The sequence below is a fragment of the Peromyscus californicus genome, unplaced genomic scaffold (assembly GCF_007827085.1).
Source record: "Peromyscus californicus insignis strain IS unplaced genomic scaffold, ASM782708v3 Scaffold_7__1_contigs__length_154581171, whole genome shotgun sequence".
NCBI lineage: Eukaryota > Metazoa > Chordata > Mammalia > Rodentia > Cricetidae > Peromyscus > Peromyscus californicus.
Window position 1 is genome coordinate 129,020,954 of NW_026294595.1, and position 23,403 is coordinate 129,044,356.

Here is a 23,403-nt window from a genome sequence, read left to right on the forward strand (position 1 = left end):
TACCTCCCTGACCCTGTCACTCCTGCTCCCCTGGTCTCCTGGAGTTTGTGACACAGATCTGAAATGGATGTATTCTCTTGAGAGCAAATAAGATTGTTAGAATTGAATTCCAGCTATCCAGTTTTCTAACATAGCTCTAAGGTCCTCATGCTGTTTGTGATAATGGATAGATAACTCATTGGAAACATGTGCATACATTTATATTCAGATGAAATTATGGTTTGCACTGTCTATTAAATATCTCGATTTAATTTTCACACTTGGTGTTGTGTTCAGTCAATCGCTCACCTCCCTTGGGAGTCGACCCTCTCCAGGCCAGCCCTGGTCCAGGGTCACCTGGGGAAACATGAAGGGCTTGTGAAGAGCAGCCCTTCCTAGAAACCTCGAGCTCCTGGAGGCCACTCAGCTGTGGCCCGCCCTTACCTCTGGGTCCACTCTCAGTGAGTTGGTTCTTGTGCAGCCCCAGAATCTTCCTTCTTGCTTGCCAGCACCTAGGCAGTGCCTGTGGGAGCCTCTGCCTGGTGGAAACCATGGTGCTGTCATGACAAGACCCGGGCAGGAGGTGCGTTCCCATGATAGGGAAGTTTGCAGAGTGAGGGAGGACTGGGGCACTCTGGTCTGCCGGTCTGGGGGGCTCTGGCCCAACCCTTCCACTCAGCACCTTCCTCTTTAGAGACTGATGGATGCTTTGACCTCTCCTCCGGGCAGGTGGATCTCCACATTTGTTCCTCTGCATCTTGTCTCAGGACTGAGAAGTCACCCCCACTACCCTAGCTTCTCAACTTCCTGAGATAAAAACCAATCTGAGTCCACAATGGAATACTGCATACTCACAGTGTGCCCAGAGCAAGCTGCCTGTGTTCCTGTCTTTGACACTGCTATATTTGATGTGAAGAGACACACGGCAACTTTTAAACATTTGCTGGGGGCTTGCTTACAATTTCAGAGGGCGAGTCCATGACCTTCATGGCAGGGAGCGTGGCAGCATGCAGCCACTGTGTGGGAGCAGTAGCTGAGAGCTCACATCTTATCCACAAGTTGGAGGCAGAGAGAGACTGGGCCTGGCATGGGCTTGAAACCTCAGAGCCCACCCACCAGTGGCATACCTCCAAGGCCACCTCCTAATCTTTCCCCAAACAGTTCCAACTAGGGACCAAGCATTCAAGCATAGGAGCTGATGGGGGACATCCTCATTCAAACCCCATAGCTCCCTGGGTTCATGTTCTCCTTTGTTTATGTGAAGCTGTTCATGCCCTGCTCCTTACCCTCATGGCTGCCACACTCAGAATTGGGACTTGATGACTGGGTTGAAAATTCCTGGCTTGGGAGAGATTGGATTTGGCTAATGTCACAAGTTCTATACACCTCATGAAGAATTTAATGGTAGCACACAGCCAACTGTAGTGTGGCTCCCAGGCATCCTTTGGTGTGGGGAAAGCCAGAGTGGCCCTTCTTGAGTCTTACCAGCTGCCTTGGACTTCTCACCGTAGGACTAAGTGAGTGGGGCTTCCAGATCCCCCCATCTCTAACAGGCACAGAGACCAGTCCAGGGCAGTGTCTCGGCCTCTCCAAGAAATCGCTGCTCATTTCTACAAAACATACACCTTGTGCCTGGGTCTGTGGGGCACAGGACTTACCAGTGCCCAGACCCCTTTCTGTCCTTAGGAAGTTCTCAGGCCTGGTGAGACATAACCATGCCAGATTCCTTGGATACAAGCAACAGAAAACTCAACCAACACACAGACATGACACTTTAAATTTATTCAAGTTTTTTTTGAGCACCTACTGTGTGCAGGCACTGGGAATGTGTACAAAAGAGCCCATGCCCTTGGTATTTGCAGGCAGGTCTCAGGACAGGAAGTCTTGGCAGTATTGAGGTTCTGGGTCTGAAGCAGTGGCTCAACCACGTTCTCAAGAACAACACTCTTGCCAGTCTGATGGAACACAACCAATTCCAGCACCAAGGAAGCTGAAGTTGGAAGGACCACAAGTTCAAGGCTAATTTGTTGTATGTAGTAGTGAGACTGACTCAAAATACAACCAAAACAGCTAGGTGTGGTATACTCAGGAGACAGAAGCAGGAGGATCTCTATGAGTCCAAGGCCAGCCTGATCTATAATAGGTAGTTCTAGGACAGCCAGAGCTACATAGAGAGACTGACCTTGTCTAAAAACAACCAAAGTCCTTTGCCTCCGGTTCTGCCTAGGCACGTGGGCGTTCTCCTTAGATTACTACCTCTGGTCCCTGGGTCCCACTTCACTCCCAGAGCAAACAATGGGAGGATCCACATCTGGCCTTGCTTTCGCCTCTGCCTGTGTTAACAGATCCCGTAAGATTACACACTATTTCTACGGGCCATGACTGTTACATGGGTGGTTCCTACTGCAAGGGAGCCTGGGAGATAGGATGTGTGCAACAGTCTACAAGGATGCGCCCCCACCTGGAGATTGGCTTTCCAGTCCCAGAGTATCTTACAGTCTGCCCAGTCCGAGCCTAGAGAAGCTGGGGCAGAGTGGCACATGTCTTTTATCTCAGCCCTAGGAGGCAGAGATAGGTGAATTTCTGAGTTCAAGCCCAGCCTGCCTGGGCTATGTAGACAAAACTGGGCTTCTGTTACCAGGAGGAAGTAGCTGGTTGCTGGGCAGGCAGTGGCATCAGGGTCCACCATGCAGACACCAAAAATCAACCACATGGCTAATATGGATTTAAAATGTTTTAAAGGTTGTTTTATGTGTACAAGTGTTTTGCTTACATGTATGTCTGTACACTGTATGTGCCTGGTGCCTGAGAAAGGCAAAGGAAGGTGTCAGATCCCCTGGAACTGGAGTTACAGAAGGTTGTGGGGTTATAAGGGAGTGCTGGGAATCAAACCTGGGTCCTATGGAAGAACAGCCAGTGCTCTTAACTCCTAAGCTGTCTTCCCAGCCCCTAAAAGTAGCTGGAATCAAGACACTTTTGCAAATCCCTCAGTCATCTTCAGATTCTCTCTTTAAGAGAGAATAGCTGAGCGTTTACTCTTATGAGGTGGAGGGACCTGTCAGCTGGAGGCCAGGCCACCCTTGTCTACAGGGTTCCAGGCTAGCCAGGGCTACAGAGTGAGACCCTATCAAAAACTGGAGCCCCAGAACAAGGTGAGGGATCTGAGACTTCAGTTTAGCAAAGTTCTTGGTAACTATCGGGGCCTACACTTAAAGCCAGCAGCCTTAAATCCTCAGGAAAGCATGTGGTCGGTCACTCTGCGACCTGGCTCCATGCTTATCTCCCAGTTACTGTTACCCAGAATTCCTGGAACGGGAGTTCTAGTCCCTTGGCCTTGGCCTCCCACTCCTGGACACAGCCCTCTTCTCTTCCTTCTCTCTCTCTCTCCCTCTCTTACCCTCTCTCTCTCCTTCTCTCTCCTTCTCTCTCCTTCTCTCTCCCTCTCTCCCTCTCTCCCTTCTCTCTCCCTCTCTCCCTTCCTCTCTCTCTCTCTCTCTCTCTCTCTCTCTCTCTCTCTCTCTGGTGTGTGTGTGTGTGTGTGTGTGTGTGTGTGTGTGTGTGTGTGTGTGTGTGTGCTGAGACCAGAACCCAGCACCTTGCCCACTCTAAGCCCAACCCTACAAATACATTTTTGTTTCTTTGTTTCAAGACAGGGTTTCTCTGTGTAGCCCGGGCTGTCCTGGGAACTCGCTTTGTAGACCAGGCTAATTTCGAACTCAGAGATCCGCCTGCCTCTGCCTCTCAAGTACTGGGATTAAAGGTGTGCACCACCACTGCCAGCGTACAAATGTATTCTGAGTGTCTCTCTGCCATCTCTTATGAAAATTTGGTTTGATAGGAAATTGAGAAAGGTTGTCGCCATTACTCCTCTTTCTCTTCGCCTCCAGGCTCTGAGTAATCAGTTTGATGAAACACATTGGAAAGAACACGCCCCCCAACCCCCGCCAGCCTTTCCAGGAGCACTGGTAGGAAGGCGCACCATTAGCCAGAGTGGAGGAGTGAGGAGGACTGAGGGGTGGGGATGGTGAAGACAGGAAGCCCCACCCTGAAGCATGAGCAGAGGTCAGGAGCTGCCCCACTTCTGAGTGATGGCGGAGTCAGTAGACTTGCAGTAAATATTTATGAAATGAATTATAGATGAAGAAACTGAGGCACCAGGGGGTTCCAAGCCTCAGCCAGCACTAAGACATGGTCTCAGCCCTTCTGCCCATGCAGGGCTCCTTCAATATGTCGTAGGTATCCACCTAACAAAAACAGCTTCCTTCCTTCCTTCCTTCCTGCCAGGTTGCATCCTGGCCTTGCTGGTCCTTTTCTTGGCAGAAGTGTGTTCTCTGGCTCAGAGCACCACAGGCCCGAATGCTTCGGTTTCAGCAGGATCAACAGCTCAGCAGGAGCAGTGAACTCAGAACACACACAGCCACCATTTCAGTCAACCCCCGAAGATCATCTCAGAACTATTTGCCTGTTGTACAGCTGGGCAAGCCCTGGCACAGAAGAGTTAAGGAGATTTGCCTAAGGTCATAGGGCATTGAGCAAGGAGGCACAAAACCAACCTCCCTCCTCATACCCTCCACTGTCACCATGGTGAGGCAGGGGCAGGTTTACAGAGGCATATACCTGTCTCAGAAGGTGCCACACCTGAATGTGACCCAGTGCTGGGGTCCAAAGTCTCAGAAATGAGGGCTGCCTCTCATTTCTGCTTGCTGCTGAGAGCCAAAAGGGTTATAAGCCACAGAAGCCAGAATCATCTAGAGAATCCTGGAATGAAGAGTGGGATCAGAGCCATGCAATAGCCCAGTGTCCTTCCATAATGACTGATAAGATGGGGACCCTAAGGCCAGACCCCTCCCTCGATCTTAGACCTTTTCTCTTTTCTCCAGACACTGATGTTCGGTTCTTCCTCTCCCTCTTCAACTTGGATGGCCCTCTGGGGACACTTGGCTCCTTCACAGAAAGAGTGGGCAAAGCCACCAAGGTACATAATGAAGCTGGCTTGCTTCTTTATTGCTGCAAAAAAGCCACCCTGAAATGTGTGTGTGTGTGTGTGTGTGTGTGTGGTGTGTGTGTGTGTGTGTGTGTGTGTGTGTGTGTGTGTGTGTGTGTGTGTTTTTTCCTGGGCTCTGGAACCCATGGTCTTGCCCATGCTAGGTAAACACTCTACCACTGAGCTACACACCCAGCTTTTTACATCATGTTCGGTGTTGGAGCTCATCTAGATTTCCTAGTTGCTTTACCCAGAAGGACTGCATAAGAGGATGGCTGGGCCATAGGCCTGGGTACCAGGTGTTTGGGAGGGTCTACACTTGGCTGTAACTAGCAAGGGGGAGGCCTTTTGCCCCTCCCCTTGGCATTGTTGTAAAAAGCCCTTTTGAATAAAGTTCTGGGCTGGTGGATTTTGACCCAGGCCCTCCCGAGGCTATCCTGTGTTTCTGTCTTTCCTCTCGTCATCTAGGTATCTTTTTTTTTTTTTTTTTTTTTTTCCCCCGAGACAGGGTTTCTCTGTGTAGCTTTGCGCCTTTCCTGGATCTCGCTCAGTAGACCAGACTGGCCTCAAACTTACAGAGATCCGCCTGCCTCTGCCTCCCGAGTGCTGGGATTAAAGGCGTGCGCCACCACCGCCTTTAATCTCTTTAGGTATCTCTTTTATCTAAATATTCCTCACTTCTCCCTGCTCAAGAGTACCCTGGTCGTAAAAGTGGGGGCTGGTCCCCCACAGTTCAGTAAGTTCCAAGTATGAATTAATTCATCTGGCCCCTAAACTTGCATCAAAAGATTATTTTTGAATATCTACCATATTCTGTGTTTATAAATTCTATATACACTGCTGTGCTAGGTTGTATAGCAATATACAGGTAACTGCCTGAAGCTTTTAAAGGCAGACACACAAGAAATAAGCATAATAAAAACGTGTAGCACTTTCTTCCTGTATTCCAAAGGAGTGAAAGGATTTACCTCTGAAATCTGCCTTCTTCCTCCCGCTCCACTGCCATCGTGGGCAGGGGCATCATTCTCTTCTCCCTGGAAACTTCTGCAGCTGCCTCCCTGGTCTTCCTGCTGTCCACCTGATCATCATGCTCAAACATGGCGGCTTTTACCTGTAATCCCAGCACTTGGGAGACAGAGGCCTGGGAATTGTGAGTTTCAGGCCAGCATGGATAACACAACAAGATCTTCTCTTTTAGAAGAGAAAAAAAGCTGTCATTCTCCCTCTAAAACAGTGGTTCTCAACCTTCCTAAGGCTGAGACCCTTTAATACAGTTCCTCATGTTATGGTGACCCCCAGCCGAAAGTTAATTCGTTGCTACTTCATAACTGTAATTTTGCTACTGTTGTGAATTGTAATGTAAAATCTGTGCTCTCTGGTGGTCTTATGTGACCCACAGGTTGAAAATAGCTGCTCTAAATATTCCTTGGCCGTGGTCACAGCTTCCAGGTTTCAGGCAGACCTGCCTCTCTCTGTCTCTCTGTATCTCTCTGTGTGTCTCTCCTCCTCACTCCCCTACACACACACACTCCCTCCCCCCCCTTCTTCCTTCTCCTCTCTCCCTCTCCCCTCTCCCCCCTCCCCCCTCCTTCCCCAAGGTCTTGTTCAGGTTAACTCAAGTCAGACTCGGGGCGGATGCACATGTCCAAGGAACATTTCCAAACTACTAGATCCACAGACCTTTGGGGAGTCGCTGGGACGCGGCGGTGTGATGTGTGGTCCAGCAAGGCAGCCGGCTACTCCGAGGAGGAGCGTCGGGCGTGAGGGCAGCAGCGCTCCCGGCGGCCTGCAGGTGGCGCCATCTCCTAGGCAGTGAAGCAGCTCTGGGCTCCTCCCGCGCTGACCACGGGAGGAGGGTGTGTGTCACTGGGGGTCTCCTCTCCTTGCACCCCTCTTCTAATCGCACCCTCACACCCTCATCGTTGCCTGCTGTCTCAGAGATGCCCCCAACAGTTGAGGGAAAGATGTGTGATGTGCTCTCCTCCTACCAGAGGCTGGTGAGTAAGAGAACCTCAGGGACAGGCAGGCTATTGCGACAGTAGTGGTGATCACAGGACTTGCTTTCCCTGGAGTATTTTGCAGGGGTCCTTCGTGGAGGCTCGGAGGAGGGGTGCTGGAGCTACCTAGAAAGTTCTGTCAGCTTGGGCTCCATAACAGTGTGAGATCCTGCCTCAAAAAACCTAAACAAACTGGGTGGTGGCTCATGCTTTGCCAGGAAGGTCAGGAGTTCAAGATCATCCTCGGATACATAGCAAGTTCGAGGCCAGCTTGGGCTACATGAGCTGATGACTCAAAAAAAAAAAGCAATCTGGTATTGTAGCTGGGCATGGTGACACACATTTATAAACTCAGCACTTGGGAGGTAGAGGCAAGAACAGAAGTTCAAGGCTGTCTTCAGAAGCAGAGCAAGTTTGAGTTCCAGGTCTGGGGTATGTGAGACCTTGTCTCCAAACAATATACACAAGAAAAACCAATCCAAAACAAGCATTTCAAGAGAGTGAGTCTTAATTAAAGGTGAGTGTTGCATGGTGAGGCCTGTGTAACTGTGAGGATTGAGTAACTATGATACTTAACAGGCCCCACCCACTGCCATCTTTGCCAGCCATGACCTCCACCACCTCCTGCTCTCCGTCTGACCCCTGTATACAGGTCTCTGATAGGCAGTCGGGGGCATTTTAGCATCTAGTCAAGGTCTTGTCACTTTCCCACCATCTTGTATAATATTAGAGGGACCAGCCTTAATATTACACATCCCAGGGGCTCAGGAGAGAGAAGTACGAACGGCGAGGACTATATTCAGGAAATAGAATCTCAGCACACCGAGCTCTGTAGTCCACTTGCTTTAGTTCCTCTGGCATAACATCCACATATACCCAGCTTCAGTTCTGCTCTCATGTCTAGCTCCTTTCTTGCCTGATTTCTCTCTATATTCATCTACTGCTCCCTCTAAGTTTTATCTTAATTCTCTGTCTTAACTCTGCCTCATCTAGGTCCTTTTCGTCTTGTTCTTACCCAGCTAGTAATTCCCCATCTGACTCTTCCTCATCTTCCATCTCGTCCACCTGTACTTTCTGGTCAAAATCCTCCTTATCCCTCTCCGTTCTCCATCTCTCTGTCCTCCCCAAGTCTCTCAGGATCTAGTTATAAACCCAAGCAATAGCAATCCCCTGGTTGAACAAGGTCACCAGGCTTGAATTCTACGGGGTCATAAAGGTAGGGAAGAATTTTCCTCCGGCAGTAACCACCAGGCTTCCAGGGTCAAACGGAGGGGTGATAAGAATCATTTAATGGGGCAGTAGCTGTTAATTATCATTTGCAACCCCAAAGGGAAGTGACTAATGAATTAACTAAAGGCTAAATTTGGGTAATATCTAAGGAGAGGGATCTTATGTGCTCAGCTATAACCTTAAACGTGATTGGTAGAAAATGTTAAGAATTTATAAGTTGCTAGGTCAATGGGAGAAAATAAAACTGCCTTTTTTTTCCCCCTGTGGCTCCTATCTGTCCAAGCTATCTGCTGTTTTTCTGCAGGGTGGGGGAAAGTGTGCTCAGTCGCTAGGCAACCTGTGTACAGCTAGATGCCTCTGGTGATAGTTAAAGGGAGATCTGGAACTAGGGGTAAGATTTGGGAAAGGAGGAAGTTAAGCTTAATTGGCACATCCGCCAGGCCTTCTCAAACAGGTAGTCTGGATGCTTAAGTCTGTTCTTAGAGAGTACAGAGGTATCTCTGATAAGGTACTTAACTCTGTCTGAGGCTGGACCTGGCCGGATGCTGCCAATGATGATAATTTCAGGGAGGCTTGAACTGGGGTTCTGGCTGTGCACAGCTGTCAGTGCAGGTTATCTAAATATTCCTTTAGTAGAGGGGAAATGGTGCCCAATCAATGATGGAAAAGCTACAACAGCACACAAGAAACTCAGCGGAAAACAGCTGATAATCAAAAGCCAAATCTCACCAAGGCTCCTTGAGCCTCAGCTTGACCTCTGGAAGGCCCTTGGCTTCTTCCAGGTATAGCTTTGTCATAATCAGCTGAAATCCTACTTTGTATATTTTTGCGGCTTATAGCATCACCAGACACTTGTCCTTTCAGAGCTAGGCAGAGCGAGGGAGTCTCACTCAGTAAAGTGCTTCCCACACATGCCTGAAGACCTAGTTTGATTCCCAGCATCCACGTAAAAAGCCCTGGGCGCTGAGACAGGAAGATCTCTGGGCTCGCTCAGCCCCAGATTCCAGAGAGAGACCCTAAATCAAAATTCACCATAGAAGGCTCTTGAGGAATGACACCCAAAGTAGACCCCAACCTCCACACGCATGTACATGTGTACACACGGGAACATGGGTGTGCACACGTGTGTACACACACACACACACACACACACACACACACACACACACACACAGCCAGGACTAGGCCTTTCAGCTTGGCTCTTAACTGTATTCTGTATTTTGCGAACTCTCCACTCGTACGTCCTGGCCTGGCTTGCTCATCACTGTAGAAACTGTACATTTTCTTCCTCAATGCCTATCTCTCCTTCCAGACCACAGGTTCTGTGAGAGCCACAGCCGTGATGTTCTCATGCTCTGTGAGCGGCACTCTGCTGCTAACTGAACTAATTAAAGGGGACAGCTGGACCGGGACAGGAGGTTTTGGTAACAGGATCATTTAGACAAATAATATCTTCATGACATAAAACAGTGCATCTATTTCGCCTGCCACAGAGTCAAGGGAGGGGCCGGGGACTGCAGCTCTGACTCTGGATTCCGCACAGGGCCACTGCAGAAGTGTGAAAGGTTGGGTGACGTTACTGTCACCAATACACTTGACCTTCACCCCCACTCCTGGCTGTGTTAATGACCTGGTTTATGTTCCTGTAAGGCAGATTCTCACTTCAGCTATCACGCTGGTTATAAATCCAGATGGTGTTCACAGCTATTCCCTTACCCTCCGTGTGTGTGTGTGTGTGTGTGTGTGTGTGTGTGTGTGTGTGTATGTGTGTGTGTGTGCATGTGCGCACGCGCGTGCATGTGCGCACGCGCGTGCGTGTGCAGATCCCTCTTGGCCACCCTGGGCCAAGCTCTGGGGACAGTGGCCAGGCTGAGTCACGCAGAGGATTTGGTGTCCTGTGGAGAGACCAGGGCTCAGTCCCAACTAACAGCCTGCAGTCACATGGCAGTTGTCCTGTACAAACCACTTCACCCCCCACCCCACCCCACCCCCCACCCCCACCCCCACCCCGTTATTGGCCTCTAAACTCTCTTCAACAACAGCCAGCCTATGCTAGGCACTACCTGGGTGCCTAGCATGATGTGGAGGGCATTCTCACATGATCCTTAGGGGCCATGATCATGTTCATCATTGTTCAGATGAAAAATAGTCTGTGAGGAGGAGTGATCGGGTCAAGATTAACCCACTCACCTGACCTGAACACAGTGAGGCTGCATGCCACAGAACAGCTCTTAGGACAATAGGGGAAGCAGAACCGGTACCCGAGCCGATGTTCTGGCCTGGTGTGTCTCACAACAGGGAGCAGCCCTGTCTCTCCTGGGAGGCAGGATGGTTAAGCAGGCCCGAGCTGGAGTCGCAGCAGAAAGATGGCTTCCTGGCTTCGTTTCCCAGCCAAGCCAGCAGAGGACAGATGTCCATGCCCACTGATCTGGGTGGGGGTGGGTATGTGAGGAGAAAGCTCGGGCTCCATCGGACAGTAGAAACAGACAGAGCCCCATGGGGACTTTCCTGTCCTTCCCCAGTGGAGTCCAGAGCAGGCCCCTGGTGGTGCCTGTGCTGGGCAGTTCTGGGCTGCACACACCACCTGCTCAGCTCCTAGTGGGGAAATGACTAGGGGAGTGGCGCTGGAGTCAGGTCCTCATCCGTCTGAGGCACCAGGGTACAGTGCAAAGGCAGTTTCAGGCTGTCTGGAAGCATCAGGCCCCTTCCTGTGGAGGCAAGGGGCTGGGTCTGTCTCCTCAGGCTGCGCAGACTCACTGCCTCGCAGTTCAAACTGACTTTGAACAGTGGAGATGTATTCCTTTGTAGTTGAAGAGGCCTTATATGATCTGAAGTTGAGGTGGTGGTGGCCTAGGTTGTGGGGAGGGTCCCTCCTAGGGACTCCGGGCAGCCCGTGGCCCTCCCTGGCCCCATTTCCAGCTCTGTGTACAGACATCAGTGCCACCACTGTTTTTTCTTGTCTGTTGTAAAGATGCTTGTCATTGACATCGGAGGTGACACCCTGAATGACGTCACCTCAAAACCCTCAAATCCGCAAAGAGCCTTTATCCAGGAATGTCCCATTCACAGGGTCTGGTGGGAACATTTGTTCAGGGGTATCACCCTTCACCTACCAAGGCTGTTACGGAAGTGAGTCCAGAGGACCCCCTGAGGACCGCTCTGGCAGCAGTGACACCCTCTCTGCTGGGTCTCAAGGACATAGGTCGGGCAGGCCTTGGGTAAGGAAGGGATGTGTCCTGTGCAGCAACCCTGTGCCCAGCAGCCCTCTCTGGGAAAGCGCTATCCCAAAACATATTTTACTCCTAAACGGGCCAATTAAGAAGGCAAATGTTTTCAAACAGGAGGATTTATTGGCACAGAGAGTGCCATCTCTCCAGCATAAGGAGTGGGCGTGTGTGTGTGGAGCCATCTGGAGGGGCTATTTATCATTTTTATTTAGTTACAAGTCGTTGGATTGTTACTGGCAGGGTTTCATGAGGTCTGAGCAAGGATCCCTAGAGGTGGGGACCACAGGCTGCGTGCACATGCGTGTGTCAGTCTGTCAGTCATGTGTACCTAATGTCTGAGTCCATGCGCATGCATGTTTGTGTGTCTACTTACGTTTGCACACCTCTGTATTTCTTTCTTCTCTGAGTGTGTACATGTATACCTCTGTGCAGGAAAGAGTATGTGTACACAGGATAGTGTGTTGGCCTTTATGTATGCTTTAATGTATATATATGCATACATATGCCTATGTGTACATGTTGCTTCACCCCTGTATGCACTCTTCTGTGCCTGTGCATACATGTACCTCTGCATACGAAAGGGTGTAAATATGCAGCGTCATATGTGGGCTTGCATACATGCCTAGTGGGTGTGCATGTACTCATGTGTACACTCTTCTGTGTGGATTCATGTACAGCGTGGAGTGTGTTTGCATGTCACACACACACCCCCAAACACCCCCACACACACCTTACCCACTGTAATATCCTGCCAGCAATGGTAACTCCTTTACGCCCCTCCCCCATCACCTCCTCTGCCACTGTCCTCTCCTCCCTCTCCCCTGTGTGTCCTTCTCTTTTGTGGTGGTTTGAATGAGAATGACCCCGTAGGTTCATATATTTGAATGCCTGGTTCCCAGTTGGTAGAGCCATTTGGGAAGGCTTAGGAGGTGTGGCCTTGTTGGAGGAGGTGTGTCCCTGGGGGCAGCCTTGAAAAGCTGTGGCATTCCCAGTTAGCTCTCTCTGCTTCATGATCGTGGATCCATATGTGAATCCCCAGCGCCATGATAAAGTGACCTGCTCCTGTGCTGGGCATACCTGCTGCCATGTTTCTCTCCCCCCCAACCCCCCGCCCACATACCTTGGGATAGCCATGGACTCTAACCCTCCAGACCACAATCCCAAAATTAAATGCTTTCTTCCATAAATTGCCTTGGTCATGGTGTTCGGTCACAGCAGTTCAAAAGTAACTGCAACACCATCTTGTCTTTGTTTGGACCAGGAGTCCTCAGTAGCAGGTCTCTTGAATGACAGAAAAGGGCCTGACCTAGCCTAGATTTGGATCCTGTCTTGGTCTTGTTTTGCTTGTTACAGAACTTGTCTTGGCAAATAACTATGCTGTCCTGTTTCGACTGAAACAAGCGATCGTGTCTCTCTGAGGCCACTCCTGGTTTCCCAGAAGCTGACAGAGGTGTGGCCATAGAAATCCCAGCGAGTGCTGTGGGGTGGCTCCTGCCACACAGCCTCTGCTTGCAGGGGTGATGAGGACGGTGCAGAGCATGTATCCTGTCCAAGTGGTGTCCAGCCAGGGACAGCTACTCTGGGATTTTCCAGGCCATGTTTCCCCAGACAAGCTACAGAGCTCAAAGATTTTATATAGGTCAAATTGAGTTGTGTGTAGTAGGGAGGATCCTGGGACCACCCACTGCGGCCTCCCACACCCACTGTCCCAGCATATTTTCAACTCCGTGACTTTAGGAGTCATGGCCAGGCTGGTGTCTTATGGCTCTACTTCCTGTGGGTCCCACCATCAGCCCTGGAGACTGGATTTCGAGCATCATCTTCTCTCCCTCCATGAGATCTAGCTAGCCACCCAGTCCTGTTGACTTGGCCCCAGGCTCCATGGCCTGTCTCCGGGAACTCTATGACAGCTTACTCTTGCACGCACTGGCTTAAAACTCTTGGTGACTGTCCTGTCACCTCCAACCTCGTCATCGTCACCTATCCCCATTGACATTTAAAGCTGCAGCAGTGCCAACTATTTTTACTCTGTTGTCGCTTGGTTTACACATGCAGTTCCCGTTTCAGATAACACCTTTTCGGACCTTTCCATTCCCGTTACTCCTCTTCACCCTTTGAAGCCCCAAGGGAAACACCCCCTGGAAAAGGGTGGAAACGCCTTCTTCTTAGGACTTCGTAAGGTTGTGCCTGGCATGGAGAAGGCGCTCAGTCAGAGTGCACACTGTCTCCTTGAGCCATCAGCTTCTTCGGGTGCTGTGGTGGGAGGGACCTTGGGAACTCACTGGTCTGAGAGATTTGGACAGTTTGACTTAGGCAGGAGTGACCTCGTGGGCTTCCCCGGCCTTCGACCCACCCCATGACTCTCAAAATGACATCAGTTACACACTTTCCCAGCATGTGGCTCTTTCTAAGCAGCCGTTTCTCATTAAATCGGCATTTTACTACTTTCCCTGTGACTTGTGTTAGTCATGGAGAATTCTGATTTTTACAGTCCCCTGTTTTTAGAGTGTGACATTCTGGGCTGTAAAGATATAATCAGCTCTCATAAGAGATGGTTTCTTCAGCACTCAGGTGGTGGGAGGTTGGGTGGCGGCAGCATGATTGGAACCCTTAAGTATCTAAAGTGACTGTCGCAAGTTCCCGGAGCCACAATTCAATCAGCCTCTAAAACATGAAATTCAACAGAGAGTGTTAAAAAGATGGCAGAGGACGAAATGAGAAAAGAAAAACGCTCAGGCTGGAATTGAATTCTGACGTCACTTGATGGAAGTGTTGAAATGAGCAGTCATGCCCCCTCCCCCCCCAAGCCCCCTCCCTCATCTTCTCCAGCTCTGCTGATGGAAATGGGTTTGCTTCCTGCTGTTCTGGAAGAACCAATCAAAGTTTCTTTTTTTCTCTCCCTCTTCACCGCCCCCCCATCCTTCCTCCCACAATATTTCCTGAGTACCTACTGTGTGCAAGGCACCACTTTAGGGACTGGTTGGTATAACACTGAACCGTCAGATGTGGTCCTGATTCTTTTTTTTGGGGGGGGGTTCATTTGTTTGGGGTGTGTGTGGGGGGAAAACAGGGTTTCAGTATGTAGCCCAGGCTGGCCTCCATCTCCCAGAGAATTACCTGCCTCTGCCTCCCCAAGTGTTGGGATTACAGATGTGTGCCACCATGCCTGGAGTGCTGGGATTACAGATGTGTGCCACCATGCCTGCTCTCCTTCCGGTCCTCACTGTTAGGCACCAGGGCTGCTTCCACTGTGTGTGCTTGGACAATTGGACAATTCACCTTTTGTGTGTGTGTGTGTGTGTGTGTGTGTGTGTGTGTGTGTGTGTGTGTACCTACCAGCATGAAGTGCCACCATGCCCCGGAAATGATAAACTGAGGCCAGGCAAACACATCATATCCCAATTCTATTTTTTAAGATTTATTTATTTATTATGTATACAGTATTCTACCTGCATGTGTCCCTGCAGGCCAGAAGAGGGCACCAGATCTCATTACAGATAGTTGTGAGCCACCATGTGGTTGCTGGGAATTGAACTCAGGACCTCTAAGAAGAGTAGTCGGTGCTCTTAACCACTGAGCCATCTCTCCAGCCCCCCATATCCCAATTCTAAAGAGCACAGTTAAATTGGGGCCAGACACACCCTATAAAACTTACAAAAGGAGGGCACCTTCTACTCTCCAGTCACTCTCCTGGCTGGACTTCCTTCCTTGACTCCATCAGCATAAAACAGCAAGAGACAGTCAGAATTACTGAGTCATAACTTGTTAGCCTGGGAGGGAGTCATTTACCGTCCATTCCTTTACTGGGGGGTGGTGGTCTTCAGAGGGGCCACTTTTAGAGATAGCAATGCCTAGGAGGGCAAGGGGGGTTTCTTGGGCCATGTGGGGATTCTGCTGGACAGGAAGATACGGGTGTGCAGCAGGGAGGTGTGGTCAAGCAGATCCTGGAGGAGACTGGTCGGGGCCACATGCTGGGACAAGGCATCAGGGACACCAGGGGGACTACAGAAACTGAGCAGTGAGTCCCCAGCACAAAATAGGTGCTCATTCCATGTGGGGTGTGTGTGTGTGTGTGTGTGTGTGTGTGTGTGTGTGTGTGTGTGTGTGCTCCTGTGGATGTGGAGGCAGAGGACAACCTTGGGGGTCTTCCTTGGGGGTCAGGAGCCATCTCAACTGCCTCAAGGCTGGACTGGTGGAGGCGGGAGGGGCAGGAGCAGCTGTGGTTGTTGTCAGGCCCAGTGAGAGGTGAGGCATCAGGGAACAGTCTAGAAGCTGCAGACTCAGTGGTCTGGAGAAACACTGGGCTGCAGAAATAGCATGGGCAGTCTGGCAAGGAACCACTCTGGCTGTGTCAGGGGACAGAAGCCCTGAAGTGGAACAAGGGGACACAGAAGCTGTTTGGGGACAGAAGTCCTGGAAGAATGGGACTTTATTCTAACGTAGGCCCCCTGACGAGTTCATTGTCATCATAATTAAAATGACCCATGTTTATCTGAAAAATAAATAAATTTTGGAGCCAGAGATGGCGCAGTGGATGCTTGCGCAAGCATGGAGACCTGAATTCTCCCTCCAGGATCCACAGAAAGGCAGCAGGAGAGTGACACCACAAAATTGTCCTCTGACCCCCACATGCATGCTGTGGCATGTGCAGCCCCCCCAAATAATAATAAATAAACACTTAAAAAATAGGAATAGAAGTAAGCGTTTAAAATTTTGGTTGAGGCCGGGCGGTGGTGGCGCACACCTTTAATCCCAGCACTCGGGAGGCAGAGCCAGGCGGATCTCTGTGAGTTTGAGGCCAGCCTGGACTACCAAGTGAGTTCCAGGAGAGGCGCAAAGCTACACAGAGAAACCCTGTCTCGAAAAACCAAAAAAAAAAAAATTTGGTTGAGAAACACGTTTGCGGAAAAAGCACGGACAAGAATGTAACAGAGGAGTCAGCACTGCCCACCCCCATACTTACATGTTAGAAAGCCTCCTGTGTTCCCTGCAGTCCAAGGTCATGTCCCAGAGGAGGGTTCGAACATTGGCTTCAAAGTGGGGCTCTGACGGCTGGCTGGGGTGATAAACCGGCTCTTGCCTTCCCCTGGCTCTTGGAGGATTTGGTACAGCATCGCATGGTTCCTCACTCAGCTGAGAGTGAAGTGTTCCATAGAGGAAAAGAAAAGTGGAGCTCAGCTGTGTGCATCCTGGCGTTCACCCAGAGACCTCAGAGTCAGAAAAACAAACAAACAAACAAAACAGGAGAGGTGTTAAGTCTGTTTTAAGTAGTGTCTTAGGGTTTCTAATGCTATAAAGAAACACCATGACCACAGCAACTCTTATAAAAGAAAAACATTTAATTGGGGTGGCTCACTTACAGTTTCAGAGGTTTAGTCCATTATCATCATGGTGGGACGTGGCAGCATGCAGGCAGACATGGTGCTGGAGAAGGAGCTGAGAGTCCTACATCTCGCAGGCAACAGGAAATGGTTTGATACACTGGGTGGTATCTTGAGCATATATGAGGCCTCAAAGCCCGCTTTCAAAGTGACACACTTCCTCCAACAAGACCGCACCTGCTCCGCAAGGCCACATCTTCTAATAGTGCCACTTCCTTTGGGAGACAGTTTCTTTCAAACCACCACAAGCAGTCACCCCAAAAGGACTGTGAAATGGTCCCCATCTTATAGAGGTGGGAACTGAGACTCAGGAGACAAATTGCTTTAGCTGTGAGGTAGATGTGGGACTGAGCTGGTATCTAAATGCATGCCTGCCAAGCTCCGAAGCCCAGGTTCTTGATCACATTCACAACTGAGAACAAAGACCAAGTTTATGGAATATTAGGGTCCTGAGACAGTCCAGATTTCTTGTTTTAATTTGCAGAACCAGGAGCTGGTCCCAGGGCTCCTGGCCCAGATAGGTCATCCTGGGGAAGAGACCTGTAAAGAAGATGTCAGCTCAAGGGGCCAAGACTGCACACAGCCTTCCCCTGTACCTCCCCTCCAGGCTCCTACACCCTACCTGGCAGCTGGGAACCTAAGACTGTTGCTCAGAACTGGTGGCGAAGCCCAGCCACAAGCAAGAGGCTGAGCTCTGCACTGAAGAATCGTGTCCTTCATCTCATCCCCTGCATTTTACACCGCCATGTAAAATTTTCCATTAATTCCTCAGAATAAAATGTAGTGGCTGTTAATTTTCGACGCCTGGGAAGTAGCCAGCTGAATGCCTTTTTTATGCCCCAAACTATTTTCCACTATTAGGGAAGCGTAATAAAAAGTTGCCTTTCCTTGATTTTATTTTTTAATTAAGTGGGAAGTTCTGGGCAGCCCTGCTGCTGGAGCTGTGGCCTGCAGCTCGCAGACGGAGGAAGTAGCAGAGAAAGGACACAAGCCGTTTCCACAGCCAGGTCCTAACCCTCAGAACTAGCCACCAGCCCTGGCCTGGCCCAGATCATAAAGAGCCCTGAATCCTTTTTGTTTTCCAAGGCTGTGGCGGCGGCGGCGGTGAGAGGCAGTGTGGACACTGACTTCACACAGGCTTGGGCTGAAATCTTGGTGCCTCAACTCTTTAAATGTATTTGTGTGTGTTTGTGTGAAGGTCAGAGGTCAGCCATAGGTGTACTTTCTCAAGCCAGCATTTGTAATGGCTAAAGAAACTCCAGTTTGTGGTAGGCATCCATCTGGGTACCTAATAGCCATTTGTGTCTGACTCAAGTTCCTGGAGATAAGTTCCCAGCAACCCTGACTCTGTAACTCCCACCTAGGAATGTGCAGCTGTGACCATTGTTTGTTATGACTAACTGCTGATTTTGGTCTCTGGAACTTGCTTATGCAGGCATTCAAGGACTATTTCAAGGCCAGAGGTCACCTTGACCCTCTAATATTGGCAGAGCAGAATAGCTCTAGTGGTTTTCGCTTTTAAAAGCCCTTCCTGCACCTGCTTCTGTATGATAGGTCTCTGATTTGGGCTAGGGACTGTGGCCTTGCTAGCAGTTTTAATAAATCTGGCTAATTGTAATCTGAATTGAGTCTCATGGTCTTTTCCCAGTAGTCTCGAACTCTGTGACACATTTACCTTGCTTTTTCAGTCAGGGTCTCTCACTGGCCCGTAACTTGCTGATTTGGCCAGGCTGGCTGGCCAGAGTCCCAGGAATTTTTTTATTTTGGCCTTCCAAGTTTGGGATTACAAGCTCATGCTACGAGGGCTGGAGCAATGGCTCCACAGTTAGCAACTACTGCTTGCTCTTCCAGAGGACCCTCTTAGTTCCCAAGACCCACACCAGGAGGTTCACAGCTGTAATTCCATATCCAAGGGATCCAATTGTGCAATATTTAACTATGTGCAGGTGTGTGACATTTGTTTCTGCTGCCTTTGTTAACGATGCAAAGATGTGTTACATTTGTTTATGCTGCAGAATATTACTTTAACTATGTGAAGGTGCATTACACTAGTTTCTGCTGCCTTTGTTAACGATGCAAAGATATGTTACATTTGTTCATGCTGCATTCCTCTAGTTTTGTAAAGATGTGTTGCATTTGTTTCACCTTGCCTGCCTAAGGCACCTGATTGGTCTAATAAAAAACTGAACAGCCAATAGCTAGGCAGGAGAGGGATTGCTAAGGCAATCATGGGCCATGGGGCTGGAAATGGGCCTGACTGTGACAGAGGACAAATACCGGGAAGCCCAGAGAGATGTGGACTGACAGTCAAGGTGGCCAGGCTGCCTGGAAAACATGATCCACAAGCTCAAGTTCTCCAGGGCCCTGATTGGCAGAGACTGGCCAGATGACTGGTCAGGGGCCTTATGCCTCATTCTGCTCCGATGTCCGGACTTTGTCTCCACCAACCCATTCTGGAGAACCTACTACAGTCTGGAGCAGGTTAGACCCCGAGGACTGCAGCTGCTCACCCGGGTGTCGGTGGAGATGCTGACATCCGATCCATGCTCCCAGTGTCTTTGGTGGGTTTCATCCAAAGGCATGATCTTGGAACACTTGTTGCCTAGAGGGTGTGTTGGGACAGTCCCTGGGAAGGAGACTGTATCACTATGTCCGACTTCCAATTCAATTTAAATCCACTAAAAGAAGAGAAATTGTGCAAAGAGACCTTGTAGACAGATGACCAAATGTTTGGTGACAAAGACTCCAGGATTTCCCTCAAGTCCCTGAGGCTCTCCTCCCAGCCCACAAAGAGCCCCTGGCCTTCATCAGATTTCTCTGCAAGAGCTAGTTAGTGATCATTTCATACACTTGATGGCCTGGGTGGCAGCTGGGCCCCACAGAACCATCTGGTACACTTCTGGCTTTCCCTGTCCCTAGCCATGGCCTCCATTCGCTCATGTGCCTGCCCTTCGAGGGCTCCCAGCTGGGTTGGAAGAATCTCCCTTTATTTTTCTAGAATGGCAATACATACCTCTGAATGTCTCTACTATTATTTTTATTGATCTCTCTGGGTTTCTTTATGGCCAGAAATAAGGAATCCAATTCGATTAGGGGCTGATTTGGCCTCCAAGGCAAGAAGCATCAATACAACAGCTGAGAATCAAGCAGACGCCAATTTGGTTAGAGTTGATTAGACGCATTTAGGGTGGTGCCATGGCCCACCCTTGTCTGTCAGCCACCCCCTCTGGCTGTCAGCTGCCCCTGTCCCTTCGCTGCTGACTTCCAATGGGGGAGCTAGTAAAACAAGAAATGCAAGGTTCTGCCAAGATTGGGAGCAATTTACCTGTGGTGTCAATCCGGGCACCCCCATCCTCTCTGGAGGTGTGAAGAGAAGTTACATGTTAATTTTGGAGTCATACCAACTTGAGTTCAAGTCTTACCACAGAGCCCCCAGGAAAGGTCATTGACCTCCTCAAGCCTCCATTCCCTCATCTGTAAAATTCGTGTACTATCTGGAAACCCTCGGGGCTGGAGACGAACCTCTGTTGGTAGAACACTTATCTAGCTCACGTTAGTACAAATGCCAGCCCAGAACCTTTGATCCCAGCACTCAGGAGGCAGAGACAGGCAGATCTCTGAGTTCAAGGCCAGCCTGGTCTGTAGAGTGAGTTCCAGGACAGCCAGGGCTACACAGAGAAACTCTGTCTTGAACCCTCCCCGCCTCCCCTCAAAATGCCAGCTCTGCCTTCTGGAGCCCTGAAACTAATGTCCTGCATCTTCCAACAGCCTGCTGCTTCTTTTGTGGTTCAGCCATTTCATAGAGTCCTACATAGTCCCTCAGTCCCTAATTCTACGTAACAGCAATGGACAGAAACATTAAGAACTAAGAAACAGTTCTTCTTAGAGGAACTGCTGGTCTCTACCATTTCACAACTCACTCATCACCATAAAAAAGTTGCTGTTGCCGGGCGGTGGTGGCGCACGCCTTTAATCCCCGCACTCGGGAGGCAGAGCCAGGTGGATCTCTGTGAGTTCGAGGCCAGCCTGGACTACCAAGTGAGTTCCAGGAAAGGCGCAAAGCTACACAGAGAAACCCTGTCTTGAAAAACCAAAAAAAAAAAAAAAAAAAAAAAAAAGTTGCTGTTTTTAGCCGGGCGGTGGTGGCACTCGAAAAACCAAAAAAAAAAAAAAAAAAAAAAAAAAAAAAGTTGCTGTTTTTAAAATTGCTAATTGATTATTGATTAGCCAATGAGTTTGCTGGCTTTGGTCAGGTGACCATTTCTGGCCTTATATCTCTGTCCTCATTCCCACTCACCACTTTGGCAGCAACCACACGTACTTCTTACCCCGACCTCCTGAGCCATGTGACAAAGGGGCTGAGGGGCAGTGGCTCTCTGTCCCATCCACCCAGGTTTGATCCACTTTGGCCATGAAAGGCCCAAGTAGATGCCATAACAGGCTGCTCAGTCTTCTCTCAGAGATCAGGCCTCAATTTCAGTTCCCTGAGACTTGAGCAAGCAGTTTCTGGGAGGGCCATAAACAAAAGACAGTCCTTTCAGTAGCTCCCTTTCTGCACATGCTCTGACTGCTCAAAGTTCAGCCAGTTGTTTACTGTCTGGGACCCCTCACCAACTTAGAGGTACATGCATGGGTCAATGTGAACATGTGAGGCCAGCCAGCCTCCATGGCAGCTCAAGGACAGAGCCTGGGCCACTGAGTCAGCCCCCTCAGTCAGTACATGCGAGGCCAGCCAGCCCCCATGGCAGCTCAAGGACAAAGCCTGGGACTTACCTAGGCCTGCCCCAAAATAATAACTGTAACCCCCAACCAGTAAATCCAAAGGTTACACACCCTCACCCAATCATATGATGCCAAGGCTTGTACCACCCTGCTTGCAGTTTTTCCCTTTAAAAAACCCTGGGAGCTCAGGGCCGTCCTCCTCCACCCGCTGTGTGGAGTGCTGGACACGGACCAAGCCTGGGCTTGCTTGTTATCAATAAAAACCCCTGTGTGTTTTGCATCAGATATCGGCTCTGTGGTGGTCTTGCTCAGGGGTCTCTCGGCCACAACAGCCCAGAGAACAATGATTGGTGGATGCAGCTCAGGCAACAGAGAGGATGTCTATTATTTATCCCTTTATTTATTTAGTTTTAATGATTTTTTTTTTTTTTTGGTGGATCAGGCAAGGTCTTACTTTGTATTCTTAGCTGGCCTGGGACTTACTATGTAGACCAAGCTAGCCTTGAGTGCAGACTTCTGACTGCACTGCCCCCCCTCTTGAACGCTGCGGTTAAGGGCATTCACCAACACGCTGGGCTTATTTTTAATTTTGAATTATGTGTATTTGTATGGGGGTGGGGCACGTGCATTGAAGTGCCCGTGGAGGTCAGAAGAGGGTACTAGGTCCCCTGGAGCTGCAGTTACCATCAGTTGTAAGCAGCCGGACTGTGGGTGCTGGAGACCAAACTCCGTCCTTTGGAAAAGCAGTGAGCACTTTCCCTGCTGTTCCTCTCAGTCCTTCCTTTTGGATATATGTCTTGGAACAGAGCAGTTAGATCGTAAGGTAGACACACACTCATTGGCTATATAGTCTTTTACCTCTTCATAGTATTGTTCAAGGCTAGCCTCTGAGCTCAGCTTCTGCTATCTCCAGGCGTTCTGCTGGGCCTGCTCCAAAAGATCCTCACAGCTAGGTCTGTCGACCGTTTTACATTAACTACCCCTCGCAAACCATGGAATGCAATTCATCCTAATTGTCCATAGTCTTCAGGGAGGGGCTGGAGGATTTTTGTGGGGAAGGATGAGAGGAGGGGGTTTGATCCTTGCTATGTGCTGACCTTCAAGAATGGCTACTCTGAGGTCACCTATGCTCCTACACATAACTCCTCACACAGTACTCTGTAAGGAAGGCTAATCATTGGTTCTCCCAGGGTGATCTTCGGTGGGATCATAGCTCAGTTTATCCTTGGGACCTTTGGAGAAGGGTAGACATTGTTTTTATGTCCCTAGCGAAGGCATTTTAGTAACAACCGATTTTCTCTCCCTAGATTCTAAGTTCTCCAAAGGTGGGAACAAACCTGTCTTGTTCACAGTTACACTCCCTGCATGTTCATAGCACAGTCCCTGGAACATAGTAGGTGCTCAATAAATATTTTGGGGGTGTGAGAATGTAGCTCAGTGGTAGACTGAGCTTTGTGTGCATAAAGCCCTGGGTTCCACCTCATGTATGTATGTGTGTGCACGTGCATGCGCTTGCACGCGCTTGCACACGTTTGCACATGGGGGGGGAAATGCAAGAACAAATGAAAGCTGCTTTCAGTTCAAAGAGAGTTGTGACAAATTCAGGACAAGACCGAGGACCTCCCGCATCCCCTCTCCCCGGTCAGCCGAGACAAGCGCCCAGCTGACTCAGAGAGAGCCAGTTTCAAGGGCTGGTTGATTTCAGCATCCCCTTGTTCTTTGAAGAAAAAGCTCCCCCTCTTCCTCTCTTGGCCTGCATTGTCACAGCTTGAAATATTCTTTTGATTATGAGAACATTTTCCCATTAAGTGTGCGATTCCAGCTCCTCCCCACCCCCACCCCCCAGTATTTATGACCCCATAACTCCGGGGTCTGTCACAACT